Raw genomic sequence first — 15,273 nt, 5'->3', positions numbered from 1 at the left:
GAGGGTTTTGAATCCGAGCAATGCTGAACCAGCATCGACATTGCTTAATTGCACAAATTGGAACAGAGTTAAGTAGACTGACAACGATACTCTAATTATCCCTCGTGCTACAATATGATGGAGTGTAAGGACATGATTTATTTTCTAGGGAAAATTTTGAAAAGTTTATCTCAAAGGATTTTCCAACATTTTAAGTACCTAGTTAAAAGTTGGTTCAAAGCTTGACTAAATTTCATTCTCTATAAAACATAAATCTTGAGATTACCTTTAAAAAGATACGAAGTTTAAACACTACAAACAAATACAAACCCTATTGCTTCCCAATTGCAATACCCAACCTTAAGATTGCAAGACTTTTGATTTCCTAAGCTCAATCTATAATTGACCCTAATTTTAGTAATGTAAACAAAGAAATAATAAGAATCCAAGATCTTAACGAACTCTAACTAAGTAAACTATACTTAACTCATACTTCCAATTCCATTCTTAAAAAAAAATTCTTACCATAAGATCAAAGTAGATTTTGAACACTTTTAAAGTTTTCATTCTCAAGTACCAATTCGCCAAATAGACATTTTCACGAGCCAAACTCGTTTCAAATCTTTAATTCAATTGCTCAACTTCTAGTAACCACACTAATACGGTAAACCTCAAGTAACTATTTCATACCCTTGCAAATCAAATAGTTCACAACCATAATATGATTAAGAGGCTCGCCTTCTTCAAAATTTCTTCTTAAATTTATACCCCTTAACCAAATAATAGATCAATCCCTCAAAATATCAACAATAACCCAAATTCATAACAATACCAATACCAAGGCATTTTAATTCAAATGAAATCAGAACACATGAATGGAACTCAATAACTTCTCACAACTCAAATAAATAATATTCTCAACCACAATTTAATTTTCTCCCATTAAATTACCAAAAATTCTACACTCTTGCATCTCTAATCATGCAATATTTTTAATCAAAATTTTCATCACAATGTTTCATAAGAAATAACCAATATTTGCAATCATCTTACTCGATTTCCCAACTTAAACTGTGATTTTAAACATACTAACTTTTATCGAACAACCAAGGAAACTCAAAACTCCAATGTCTTCAAATGACAAATCTCATCACTAAATTTCTCAATGCCATCTTAGATTCTCAAATATTATTTCGCAATACTCCGAACTATTAATCAAATCAAGTCATAAAAAGATCCACAATACACATTATACATACACTCGTTCAAACTAATTTCTATATCCATAATTCTAGATAACTCATATGGCCATCTTAGGGCTCCCAACTCAATTTATCTTAAACAACTATATAGATTCAAAGCAAATCTAATTTTCTCAAATAGTAGCACATGACCCTAACATCATCATCCCATAAAAGAACTTATATAACATCCATAAATCATTATTCAAGCTTCAATACTTTAATATTCTTTACAAAAGAACTCATATTCATGATTCCCATACGCCATGATTTGGAGATCATAGCAAACCCAAAATCAACCTCGGCTCTGATACAAACTGTAACACCCCTCTATTGAAGCTTATCTTAAAGACACTAATTAAATTTTAACCTTAACTAATAGTTAAAAATTTCGGCAGCACTTCCCCTAAATATGGACAACCTAAAATATTATTTAGGATATTACGTCATATTTTCTTTAACCTGTATCAATTACATCATTCCAACAAAATAAAATTTTCCAATACACCATAAGGGTGTTACTGCTACACCTACTTATAAAGTAGATGCAAAACTAAGTACTAATTATATTACATAACTAAAAACAATCAAATAACTTAAGTCTTCCACATGAGTACACTTTTACTAAGTTCACAACTTTACTTCACCTGAACTCAAATTCAACGCCATTACCTGCATCTCCTGCTCACCATAATCAAATGGGTTGTCGCAGATTCAATCCCCAAAGGGGAGAACAATAAAACAAACACCAAACAAAGAAAAAGAATCAGCAAAGCTGGTAACCACCACTCCACTCAGTAAAATAAATATTAATGAAATCATAGAAGCATAAACAAGTTAAATAGTATACAAAAGTTCTAGACATCGTTTTCAAATAATTTTGAATAATAAAATATAAAACAAAATGAGTATTTGAGGATTTCTAATGATTTTCTATTTGAGTTCTTCTCTAATCGTATAAACACTATCTCATATATTCCTAATTCCTTGAATTCTCCATTCTAAGTAGATCCGGGAGCCCCTGACAATCTACTGAACAATAGATAGACCCGGGAGCCCCTGACAGTCTATTTGAGATGTACCCGGAAGCCGCTGACAGTACATTCATTCTTCGTTGGCCAACTAATTCAATAACTTGTGTGCACACCCCCCAACTCTAGCTTTTACGTGACCCGGGAGCCCCTGAACAGTCACACCAGAGATGAGGACGGTTTTGAAGGAAATAGTGCCCTTGGTCCAAGTATGCATAAAATATTAAGTCTAATAAATGCGGTTCAGTATTAATTAAACAAGTTAATAATTCAGTGAGATCAAGTGAGCTGAATGCCTAACTAGAGGCCGCTTCAGTTCAAGTGGAATTAATTATATTAATCCACAGCTTACTCTTGACTGAACCCGTAGGGTCACACAAATAGTACGTAAACGGATCAAGTATTTAATGGCATTAAATACTCCATCTATGGATATTCAGAATCGACCGATCTTGGTTTCAGTGGGAGCTGAGATCGTCACAGGCAAGAAATGAATACTCCGGAAACGATGATATTGCCGGAAACGGAAATATGGATCGTATCGGAAATATAAATATTATCGAAGTCGTAGATGTTGCCGGAAACGGAAACATGGTACGTATCGGAAAATATTATCGGAAATGGAAATATTGCCGGAATCGGAAATATTGCCGGAAACGGAAATATTGTCAGAATCGGAAATATTATCGGAATCGGAAAATAATTCCGGAAACGGAAATATTAAATATTTGTTCGAAACGGAAATTAATTCCGGAATCGAAAATATTAAATATTGTTCGTATCGGAAATAAATTCCGGAATCGGGAATTTAATCGGAAGCGTATCGTACGAATTAGCATCGGACGAGGCCTGCCAGACGAAGGCCCAGCACGAAGCCAGGCCATCGCCCAGCAAGCCAAGCGCGCCACACGAACAGCCAAGGCCACGCCAGACCCAGCGCAAGGCCAGGCCCAGCTGGCCGTGGCAGCGCGCGCAGCTGCGAGCAGTGGGCTGCGAGCATTGCTGCAGCTCGCGTGGGCCGAGCGGCCGTGTGGGCTGTGCGCGGGCATGGCCTGCACGCTTGCGGGTCATGCTCGTGTAGAGTTTGTGTTCACATACGAAACCTAAAGAGTATAGGATTTGTTTAATGATTAAAATTCCTAATCCTAAAAGATAAATTAATTAAATAAGAATTCTACTAGGATTCTAATTTAATTAATTCGTATCCCAGTAGGATTCGATTACTTATTCCATGGTCTATAAATATGAGTTAAGGGCTCATAATTTACATCGAGTATTCAAGTATTCAAAGTGATTTTTGAGAGCAAATATTCAGTCATATAATTGCCTACAATAGCCGAAAATTCTAAGTATCTTAAGGGCGATTCTAGTTGGTCAAGCTTAAGGCGGATCCGGACGTGCTGTGGACTATCTACGGAGGGACGACACTTGGAGTCCTAAAGACTTGTTCTTGTTCGGTTCGGGCGCAGCTAGGGAGGGCACGTAACAAAGTGTATGCATCTAAACTATGCTAAATGATTATGTGTAAATATTATGCTTTCCTGGCTTTATGGTTTTTCCGCATGATTTATGTTTTGTCATATGAATCATAACCTAACAGTGGTATCACGAGCCTCTTATTATTTTCATAATCTAAATTGCATAAACATGGTTAAATATTACAAATTTGCAAGAATTAAAAAGGTGTGATTAATTTTCGTAATTGTTAATTAATTGCAAATTGCGTTTATTTAATTATACGTACGCAGTTTTTCGGCAGTTTCTTCGTTACTCATCCAAATCGAGTGATTTTTGTGTCAATTCCGCATGTAAAAGGCATTCTAAAATTTTGACAAAAATAATATTTTTCGGCCGAACCCAGAATTCTCAAATTCGAAGCCTAACTATGACTTTTCGGAGGTTTTAGTTTTTCGAATGCAAAATTTCGTAAATTTAAGATGTTAAATTAAATATTTGCGATTCTTGTTGATAAATCTTGAATTTTTGATTGACCTACTGTATATGTTTAACAAGTTTGATGCCTAGCGTTGTTAATTATGCAATCTAATTTGTAATTATGATTAATTTGTTGAAAATTGGAATAATTTAGAATTAATTTGATTTTCATAATTAGTTATAATTTAATTAGATACCTATGATTAAAAACCACCATAAAAATTGTAAATTTATGTTAAATTTTAAATTTTTATGACCTAGACTTGAATCCATGTTAATCGGAAATCAATTAAATAATAAATTTTCGATTTTTCGCCCTAAAATTATGAAATTAATATTATTTATTAATTTGTCATTAATTTTGAATATAAATTTTTAATTTTTATGCGACTCGCTCATATAACTTGCACGCACAAAGCAATGGATGCTACGTGTTACCCTTAAGGGGTGTTGTATAGTGCGGGCATGCGACGACGAGCAAGGGAGCTCGTCGCCCATGCGGTACGAATGCAGCGAGCAAGGGCATGGTGCACGAGCACAAGGCAGCAGCCCTGCCTTGTGTCGTGGGCTGTGAGCAATGGGCGTGTGGGCAGGGGCGAGAGCAAGGCACGAGCAGTCGCGTGTGGGCAGCAAGCGTGCTTCGCCACAGCGCGGACTGCCTCGCGCAAGCATGCGGAGCCTCGCGCGCAGCGAGCGCAAGCTCGTGTGCCACGAGCGCTACGCACAGCGTCGATGGCTCGCGCGCAGCGAGCGCCATCTCGCATACTGATGCCTCGTGCGATGAGCGCAAGCTCGCGTGCGGGAAAGGCAGGCGCGCAGCGAGCGATGGCTCGCATGGATCGAGCGCTGGCAAGCGAGCTCAGCGAGCGATGGCTCGCGTGCATCGAGCGCTGGCGCGCGCAGCGAGCACCAGCTCGCGTGTTTGATTGATGCCTTGCGATGGGAGTAGCAGCGATGCGACGCAGCGCATGGGCTGCGCGCACATGGCCAGCGATGGCTGTGTGCGTGTAGCCCATGGGCGTGCTTTGCGTGGGGTTGTTGCGTTGCGATTAGAGCGTTTTGAAATTTTAATTTGAAATTTTCAGTTTACGCAATTTTAATTAATTTTAAAATTAATAATTTAAATTATTTTCTTGGATTTTAGTTTTGAATATTGTAATTATAATAAATTTTATTTATTCTAATTATTTTACTAAAATTAAAATCATGAATTAATTTAAATACGACTGAAATTAAATTAAATTTATGGATTCAATTATAAATTTATATGAGCTTTAAATTTTAATTAAATTTGTATGTTTCCGGTTAGACTAGAAATACATTTTTATGTTTAAAATTAGTAAAGCATATGAATTTATTGGTTTAAGTGGGAGCCCTTTTGAGTCATAAACTCTTGATTAGGTCTACAAATCCTTAAGGTTAAAACAACTTGATTAGAATTAATAAGGACTGAATAATTTGTAGATTATTGGTGCCCTTGATTAATTGCTGCAAATGTTTATGTGATGCATAATGTGTTTTACTAACCAGCTATGTGGGCCATTCATGATAATGAATGGGTGAATGGTATATATTGTATATGTACTGTTTTGCCGGTTATGAAGTGACTAGTATGGCCCAAATAGGATAGAAAATATGGTCTGCGTACCATTAATTTGAATGTAATTGGTCTAAAGTACCAAAGTTGTTTTTCAATTCAAATATGGTCTGCGTACCATCAAATAGTTGTAATTAGTTTAATTATAGCTTATCCTATTTGAAGAAAATGGTGCCTCCCACGGAGATTTTCAAGACGGACTTTGAAGTTAAAGCTTCAAGATGAGGTCGGGCCATACTAGATCACATTTATCTTATGCATGTTTTAAGTTATTTATTGCTTTTAAATATGTCTTAAAATGCATGAGATCATGGCTTGATTATGTTGCATGATTAAGGATTTTAGTTCACTTAAAATCTAACCAACATAGTAAGAGCCTTAAGTTCCAAACTTAAAAATTGAGTTAAAAGGTGTCATGCCAAAATATACACTTGCTTGGATATCCTTTACATCAATCTAGTAATAGTTTTCGCTCAACGAGGTGTTACTTATTGGTCCTAAAGGGGCAAGGTACACAAATAATTGTGAGTACATGTTAGTTTTGGTGAAACTCAACGATATAAGTAAGGAGTCCTTTTATGTCGTGGCAAAATCGATAGGTTTACCTAATAAGTTCTTAGACGTACCTATCAACCAAGAATAGTTTCTAGACTATTAGCAAAAGGCTTTTGCTTACCTAAGATGTTTTAGGATTAAGTCGACAAACTGTGCTTAATTCTTCAATGATTTTAGGATCTTGGAATCATTTTATTCACACCTGCCGGAACAATAAATTTGAATAAAATGCTAATAACTTGTTGAAATTGCATGATTGCTTTAATTTTCAAGTTATTACTCATGATAAATGTTTAGACTTTGCATGCTTCAATGTATGTTTTAATTATTGTTTATAATTAAATATCTTGCACTGCAGTAAATCCTTTTAGAAAGGTAACAGTAAATTTCCTCGATTGGTAGTGAATCCAAGAACGATTCACGGAAATGAGAGAAAATGAGCAATTTAAAATGTACGTTTCTTTTAGCGACTTTTATGGTTGTTTTCGAATATCAAAATCGAATGGCAAACCGATTGGTGCTTGTGAATTCAAAATACAATGTAGTTTTGAGATCATAAAGCATTGAGTTTAAACGCTCAGCTTTACCAATGGTTAACAACCTAAAATATTTTTTCCATTTAATTCTCGAATGAGTCTAGTCCCTAGACATTAGAGTAGATCGATGCTTAGAGAACTTTAGAAGCTTCTAGTAAGATCATCTAGTTGAAACAAAATATTCAACATAAATGGTAAAGAACCTTGTTGGTGACATTGGACATGTCTAACAAAGTATAAAAGTCAACACTAAAGAATTCAATTCTTAAGACTATAAGAAAGGGTACAAGAAATAGGAAAACAAAGGAACAGATGACATGAATTTACAATTCCGTTTCTACCTATAAGTTTATGTTTAAAGAGAAGTGACCTAGGAATCAAACTTCCTTGGTATCATATACCGCTTGAGGTTCTTACTTCGGTAATAACTCAAATAATGGAAGCTAGGCTACACTAATGGCCTACAAGTGGGAAATGAAGCATGGCAATGCTACATTAGCTGTAGGGTCATCTAGGTTGTTTTAAGTCCTTTCAAGGCTGGAACTAAATGGCTATTTTGTTCCATAATCAACATACCTAAATTTCTGCTTCAAACACAGAAAGACTCACATTCAGAAGAACAAAAACAATTCTTGTTTGTTTGTTTATTTGAATGAAATGGTCGTTTACGGGTTGAGTCAATTTGCTTGATTAAAACAAACAACTCTTTAACAATAAAAAACTTTACTAGGTTCAAATCAAACCCTTGATTTGAGTTCCACTAATCTTTGGCATTGTTGCTTAGACCATGTCAACAAGTTAACATTCACAAGCTCTATTTTAATGGACTTTTGAAAGTTGGTTGATTTCTAGATCAACTTAAGACAAGCTAGTCTTACTTGTTGAAAGTAACAAAGAATATGAACTATTGTTAGAACGCCTAGACGATAGAGTTCAAAGCTAAAGAAAGGTTTTATGACTTTATTATTTCACATGGATTTGAGTGAATATAGGTTTATTTACTCAAATGTGATATAAGTTGAATCTGTTTGGCTAGTTCAAAGATTCAGAAGTATAAAATCCACTTGGCAAGAAATCATAAAGATCTAGATTAGATCATGTTGATGATTACTTGAGACCAAATATGATCATCAATGATTGTGTGTTGTAATTTCACAATCTAGGTCCATAAGATATGGCATATCTTAGTTGGAATAATCGAAGTCAATTAGTACTTGATTCGATCAATGATGGATCATAAAGACTTTTCCTATAATTTCTAGAACAAAATGCTCAACTACCACCAAACTAAACCAAATTCGTCAAAGCTATTGAAAAGTAATTTCAAAATATCTTTTCATAATATATCTAAAGAGTTCCTAAACTCAGTGGGAGCTTAGTGTTTGTTATTCAACAAACTAAGGCCCCAAGTATAGATATATGTTTCATTGTGATTTATTCAAATGAGACACAAGGGTATTGTTTCTACCACGAATTTTTGAGAACATAATGTTTGTTTGCTCGAAATAATGTCCTTTTGGAGATTCGTTTCCAAAATGACAAGTGGGAGAAAATAGACCTCGAAAGTCTTCGAGGCGAACAACAAACATAAACGGACATTCCGGAGGCTTTTCGAAGTTCTTTAGAAAATCCGAACACGTATTCTTTAAGGACTTTAGAAGTGGCTTTAAAGAATAGACATCTCTTAGAAGACTTTACAAGTGCTTCAAGGAGAACAGAATATTCAAAGGACTCTCAAAGTGCCTGTTGATATTCTATTGTTTGATACCCAAGTAGGCATAGAGTTCAGGTCAATGAAACTATGAGATTCTTCTATTAATAGTGAAGAAACCTACAACTTGCAGTCAAACTATTAATGAGTTTGTGACCTGTAAGAAAGCTATGACGAAACCCAGATTCCCTAAAATGGTTAGAGGCCATATATAGACTCAAATGTTTTAGATGGTTAAAGGCCATAAAACATAACCAATGTTTTGATGACAAAATTGAAAATTTGTTGATTTGCAAGAATAGTTTCACACCTATTGGTTGCAAGTTTGTTTTAAGGATAAAAACCATCAAACATGGAATTGTGTTCACACACAAAGCTAGATTAGTTGCTAAAGGTTACAAGCAAATTCATGGCATGGATTGTGTTGAAACCTCATGCATAATCGTAATGCTCAAGTCTATAACTCAAGCAATGATTGCATATTGGTACATATGACAATTGGATGACAAAACGTATTCCTCAATCAAATGTTGGAAGAAAACTATGTACATGGCATGTCATAGGATTTGTGGATCCAAATAAATGCTTGAAAAGGAATGCTAACTTATGAAATCTAAGTACAGATTTAAGCAAGCAATTGGGAATTGGAACTGTATTTTAGTGAAGCTAATAAGCATTTTAGTTTCATAAAATATACATGATTCTTATAGATATATAAGAAGTTTAGTGGGAGTACGTAAAACTTATTTGGTCCTATGTGTATCACACATATCTCTCTATTGTGAAATAACATTCAAATGCTAATGACTTAGGTTTGAAATTATTCATCAATGATGGACCAAGGCGAAACTTAGTACATACTGGGTATTAAGATCTATTTACAAAGATCTTATGATATTGTTTAGTAATGGCATTTACTAAATCAAACACGAAAGACTCCATTGGAGATATTCGATCCATATGAATAAATCTAAGTAATGAATGTTTGAACTATGTATAAGCATTTACTAAGTTAAACATCAAAGAATCTAATGAGATTCTTCACCTATATTATATGTCAAAGAATTTAGTTGGATTCAGTATCTACTGTAACTGAATGAGCTAAAGTTACATGAATAGAATTCAATTGGGAATTTTTCTGCAAAAGAATTTATCATGTATATAATATAATATGAGGATCGCCAAAAATGTATCATATGACTTTAGGCATGACGAACATATACCAATCTCTATTGATCTAAGTGAAGATCAACTAGATTGAGATCATGAACACTTATGGTACTTGAAAAGGTACATAGGAATAGTTCTTGATTCAAGGAAATAAAGATATGCTAAATATTGATGCTACACGCATAAACACTGGCAAAGGATCAAGCAAGACCCTTTGGAGTTAACCATTGACAAGGACCAGCTAAAGAGCATCGTGTTTTGAAATGGCAACATGGATTGAAGACCATGAGTTGTTGCGTGGGAAATTAAAATAATAATTTCTATGTTCTAAGATATAGTTGGAGAGTCTTCCACATATCTGTGAACTGCTTGGATAAGTAGATCCAAACAAAGCATCACTAGCAACCTATACAGTTGAAGTAAAAGTACTTATTGCCTAAGAAGCAATAAAACAGAGTTGTTTATATTAATGAGTTCTTCATTGAACTTGGGAAGATCACATGTCTGTTGACTTAATGGTTCTTCATTGCAAAATGCGTACTACCACTAATGTAGCAAGAAAGACTAGATCACAAAATAAACATACTCAAAAGATCTTATCATCATATCTCGAAGAACATTCGATGAAAAGGATATTAAGATTGGCAAAGCATGATAACTAAACCTATGCAACAAGTGAGAAGCAACACTTACATTGTAGCACTGGAAATCAAGCATAGCTTTGAAATTCCATGAACTGTTTTAGAAGATGGGTTTGAGGCCCATGGTTGTAAAACATTGGGGTTGAACATTTATCATATATGAAATGTATTTTCATATTCCATTTAATCTTGGTTTAGTATTAAATGATGAGTCCCTTCAATTTGACGAAATATTCAAGATAGACTGTCAGGACCAGTCCCGTGACTAAGAAATGTCTATCAAGTTAACTTGAATGTCAAAAGTTGAAAATGGTCCCTGGTCGGAGTTTTCTATAAAATTGGACGCATAGAAAACGTTAGACGACTAGAATGCAAGATGACTAGTAGTTCTGTTTCTTGAACTATGTGGACATGGCAATGTCATAATCATTTGCATAGATACTTACTTTGGGAAGACTAGTATCGGACAAGACCTATGAAACTTTACTGTAAGAGATGAAAATCTGTCATAAGTAAATTTCATTAAAATTATTAGACACTAAGTCCTCAATACCTGAGTGATTTGAGATTACTTGTTTGAGAACTGATTGCTTTGACATTGACCAACCGTCGCACCGTAAAAGGAGGCTATAAAGGCAACGCTCAGGTAATCACCTATCAAACGAAGTCTAATCTCAAGATCGCAAGATTGGGATTGTCCTCCCATAAATCGGGATGAGATGCTTAAAAGTTGTACAAGGCCACTCGGAGAGCTAGAAACTGTGAAATGCATGGCCGTGCTCGGATGAATCATAGGCTATGATTATATGTTTATTTGATCAGTTGAACTCTGAAACCGAGGAACACCTCTGGACATAATAAGGATGACGACTCTTACCTTATGTTCAAGAGCAAGCATCGAGCGACAAAGGAATTAGGAAATGCACACTTGTCCCTAAGGACAAGTGGGAGACTGAAGGAAATAGTGCCCTTGGTCCAAGTATGCATATAATATTAAGTCTAATAAATGCGGTTCAGTATTAATTAAACAAGTTAATAATTCAGTGAGATCAAGTGAGCTGAATGCCTGACTAGAGGCCGCTTCAGTTCAAGTGGAATTAATTATATTAATCCACAGCTTACTCTTGACTGAACCCGTAGGGTCACACAAATAGTACGTAAACGGATCAAGTATTTAATGGCATTAAATACTCCATCTATGGATATTCGGAATCGACGGATCTTGGTTTCAGTAGGAGCTGAGATCGTCACAGGCAAGAAATGAATACTCCGGAAACGATGATATTGCCGGAAACGGAAATATGAATCGTATCGGAAATATAAATATTATCCAAGTCGTAGATGTTGCCGGAAACGGAAACATGGTACGTATCGGAAAATATTATCGGAAATGGAAATATTGCCGGAATCGGAAATATTGCCGGAAACGGAAATATTGTCAGAATCGGAAATATTATCGGAATCGGAAAATAATTCCGGAAACGGAAATATTAAATATTTGTTCGAAACGGAAATTAATTCCGGAATCGAAAATATTAAATATTGTTCGTATCGGAAATAAATTCCGGAAACGGGAATTTAATCGGAAGCGTATCGTACGAATTAGCATCGGACGAGGCCTGCCAGACGAAGGCCCAGCACGAAGCGGGGCCATCGCCCAGCAAGCCAAGCGCGCCACACGAACAGCCAAGGCCACGCCAGACCCAGTGCAAGGCCAGGCCCAGCTGGCCGTGGCAGCGCGCGCAGCTGCGAGCAGTGGGCTGCGAGCATTGCTGCAGCTCGCGTGGGCTTGTAGCTCGCGTGGGCCGAGCGGCCGTGTGGGCTGTGCGCGGGCATGGCCTGCACGCTTGCGGGTCATGCTCGTGTAGAGTTTGTGTTCACATACGAAACCTAAAGAGTATAGGATTTGTTTAATGATTAAAATTCCTAATCCTAAAAGATAAATTAATTAAATAAGAATTCTACTAGGATTCTAATTTAATTAATTCGTATCCTAGTAGGATTCGATTACTTATTCCATGGTCTATAAATATGAGTTAAGGGCTCATAATTTACATCGAGTATTCAAGTATTCAAAGTGATTTTTGAGAGCAAAAATTCAGTCATATAATTGCCTACAATAGCCGAAAATTCTAAGTACCTGAAGGGCGATTCTAGTTGGTCAAGCTTAAGGCGGATCCGGACGTGCTGTGGACTATCTACGGAGGGACGACACTTGGAGTCCTAAAGACTTGTTCTTGTTCGGTCCGGGCGCAGCTAGGGAGGGCACGTAACAAAGTGTATGCATCTAAACTATGCTAAATGATTATGTGTAAATAATATGCTTTCCTGGCTTTATGGTTTTTCCGCATGATTTATGTTTTGTCATATGAATCATAACCTAACAGGTTTACCATCTTTCCACATACGGCGAAAATCATTAAATTCCACAATCACCTTAAACTCAAGTCTCCAACACTCAAAAAGTTCCTCCTATTGTAATTGAAATTAATTAGCTCACATTCAATCTTCCAATTCCATAACTTGATCACTAATACAAAACATGATATTCGCCATTAACCCAACCCATAAAGTATCATCATTCTCTAATTCATTTACTCATATCAAACATCCACACTATAGTAAATAAAACAAACAAGGCAACAGTCACATTTTCACATCACAAATACGATGGTTTTATTATAGAAATCTATTAAGAGTAATTCGTAAAACATCTTTGATAATTCAATATGTATATTGAAAACATTAGAAAAACCAAAGTTTAAAACTTTTATAAGAGAGGTTGTTTAATATCGCAAAAATGAATATTCATAGGTTTGCATTTAAGTCGTTAGCACATAGATTCAAAGGTTATAAATGAGGGAGGTGTCCATGTGGTTACCTTGAGTAAACACTTAGCACAATTTTGGATGCTCTATCCTCGAACTCGTTCTGCTATTCTTATGTTAAACCGAAAGCTCATGACTTGACTTGAGACCAATCAATCAATCAAGAACGATTCCAATAACTCCGGCAGCCATTGAGGCCGCGACGAGCTCCAAGGGGTAATAGAATGGGCCTCTCGTCGGGGATCAGTAAGAAAATAAGAGAAGATGAAGTTAGGGTCTGAAATTTTGGGGATTTTGATCTAACTCAATTAAACCAATGAATAGAAAGAGATTTTAGAAATTACCCACTAGGTGATGGAGTATAAACGGTGGCAACTACAGGCCACCGTCGCCGGCGGCGAGGTTACGCAGAGCCGACAACACAGAGGAGAGGAAGAGAGCAGCATCAACCATGACAACAACAATAATAACAATAATTGCAGCCACAGGGTAACACCAAGGAGGACGGGGGGTGAGAGAAGGGGACGGTGATGCGGTGGCGCAAGGGAGAAAGACAAGGAGGAGGTCAAGGATGAAGAGAGATATGCGTGAGTGAGGAAGAGAAGAGGAGTCCCCCAAGTTTCTGTGACCCTCCTCCTAAAAATGAAAGGAAGTGGACTAAAAATTGACAACAAGGCAAGGGTGGAAACCTGTCCAATTTTTGAAGAAAACATATTTCAAGTGAGAATATTTGGCTTATGAGGATTAGTTGTACAAGAAAAGTTTCTCTCATTCTAGAGTTACAAGTTTAATTTGGTTATTTTTCTTAATAGTAAATAAATAGTGAAAGAAATCAAATTGTTAGAAAGTTTATTTAATTTTAATAAAATTCGTACCAATCTAATTTTAGAAAAATTCTTTTGAGGAAATTAATTATCGAAGATAATACATTATCATTAGTTCGATAAACAATGGAAATTCAAATTCAAATTTAATCCTTGAAGTTAAACAAATTATTTTAGAATAACATAAATAATTCCCAAATATTTCTCGTGAGGTAAAACTCGATAGTTAATTCGTGGAATAGTTAAAGAGGTAGCAATAAAATTCAAATTTTACTCATAAAACTAATGAAATTCCAAAAATCGTAATCTCAAGTTAGTTTCAAAGCAAAAGTTTTAAGGAAGAGTTTAAGACGACAAATATACTTAACACAAGAATAAAAGTTGTTTAAACATGGGGCTATTACACATAAATAATAAATACATAAATATAATTAAGAATATAAAATATTGGGGCATCACAGTTGGGGTTCAATCTTGAAATTCTCGACCGGAATAGAAGGCATGATCGCCTTGGGAAGCACAGACAGACTTGGCTTAGAATAGTCTGTAAGCCTTGGCTCAGGTGGTGGTGTTTCGTCACCCATCTCTGAATCTGTATGGAATAGATTGCCAATCAGATGGTCGGATTCAGAGTCTGAATAGTCTCTCAACTGTTCAATGAATCTACGCCGTCTACGGAAGGTCCGTTCAGGTTCAGGATCGAACGAAGTCAGATCGCTGGTATGGACAGTCCTGAGCATAAACAAGCAAAACTAGAAAACAGTCGTGAGATCCGATCTCAAGGAACGGGAGTTCCTTGAGAACTAACAAACAATAATCTAGAAATAACAATTAATAACATAAAATAAAACCGTTTCCCCGGCAACGGCGCCAAAATTTGACAGGCTAAAGTCGTATCACCTTATCAAAAATAAACCTAAGTCCACTAACAAAATAGTAAGGGAAGTAGGGATCGTATCCACAGGAAAACAGACGTTCTTTCTACTATTAATTAACTAGTCTAGACTATTGGTAATAAAAGGTTTGGGTTGGTTTATAGATTAAACTAAGGCAATAATCGAAATGGAAATATCAATATTAAGGGAATCTAGGGCAGCGGTTCACCAGAAATGCAGACCGGGATTGGACAACGGACAACAACAATCAATTAATAATCATAACTAGGAAAACATGCATCTCTCGAATCTTATGAATTCCTTAGGATAATAAAACTAGCAGGCTCTCG

At 35.9% G+C, this 15,273-nt stretch overlaps 1 long non-coding RNA gene across 1 annotated transcript; it reads right to left on the bottom strand.

The window, feature by feature from the left end:
• Window positions 1-2,014: 2,014 nt before the first annotated feature.
• On the bottom strand, window positions 2,015-13,929 carry LOC110786538 (uncharacterized). Its single transcript, XR_008923387.1, has 2 exons — window positions 13,278-13,929; window positions 2,015-2,402 (listed from the first exon to the last, which is right to left on the bottom strand). It is a non-coding gene; the product is annotated as an uncharacterized lncRNA (long non-coding RNA).
• Window positions 13,930-15,273: the final 1,344 nt, after the last annotated feature.

The sequence above is a fragment of the Spinacia oleracea genome, chromosome 6, assembly GCF_020520425.1.
Source record: "Spinacia oleracea cultivar Varoflay chromosome 6, BTI_SOV_V1, whole genome shotgun sequence".
NCBI lineage: Eukaryota > Viridiplantae > Streptophyta > Magnoliopsida > Caryophyllales > Amaranthaceae > Spinacia > Spinacia oleracea.
Note: the sequence above shows the minus strand (reverse complement) of the source record. Positions and strands in the feature narration are given on the sequence as shown.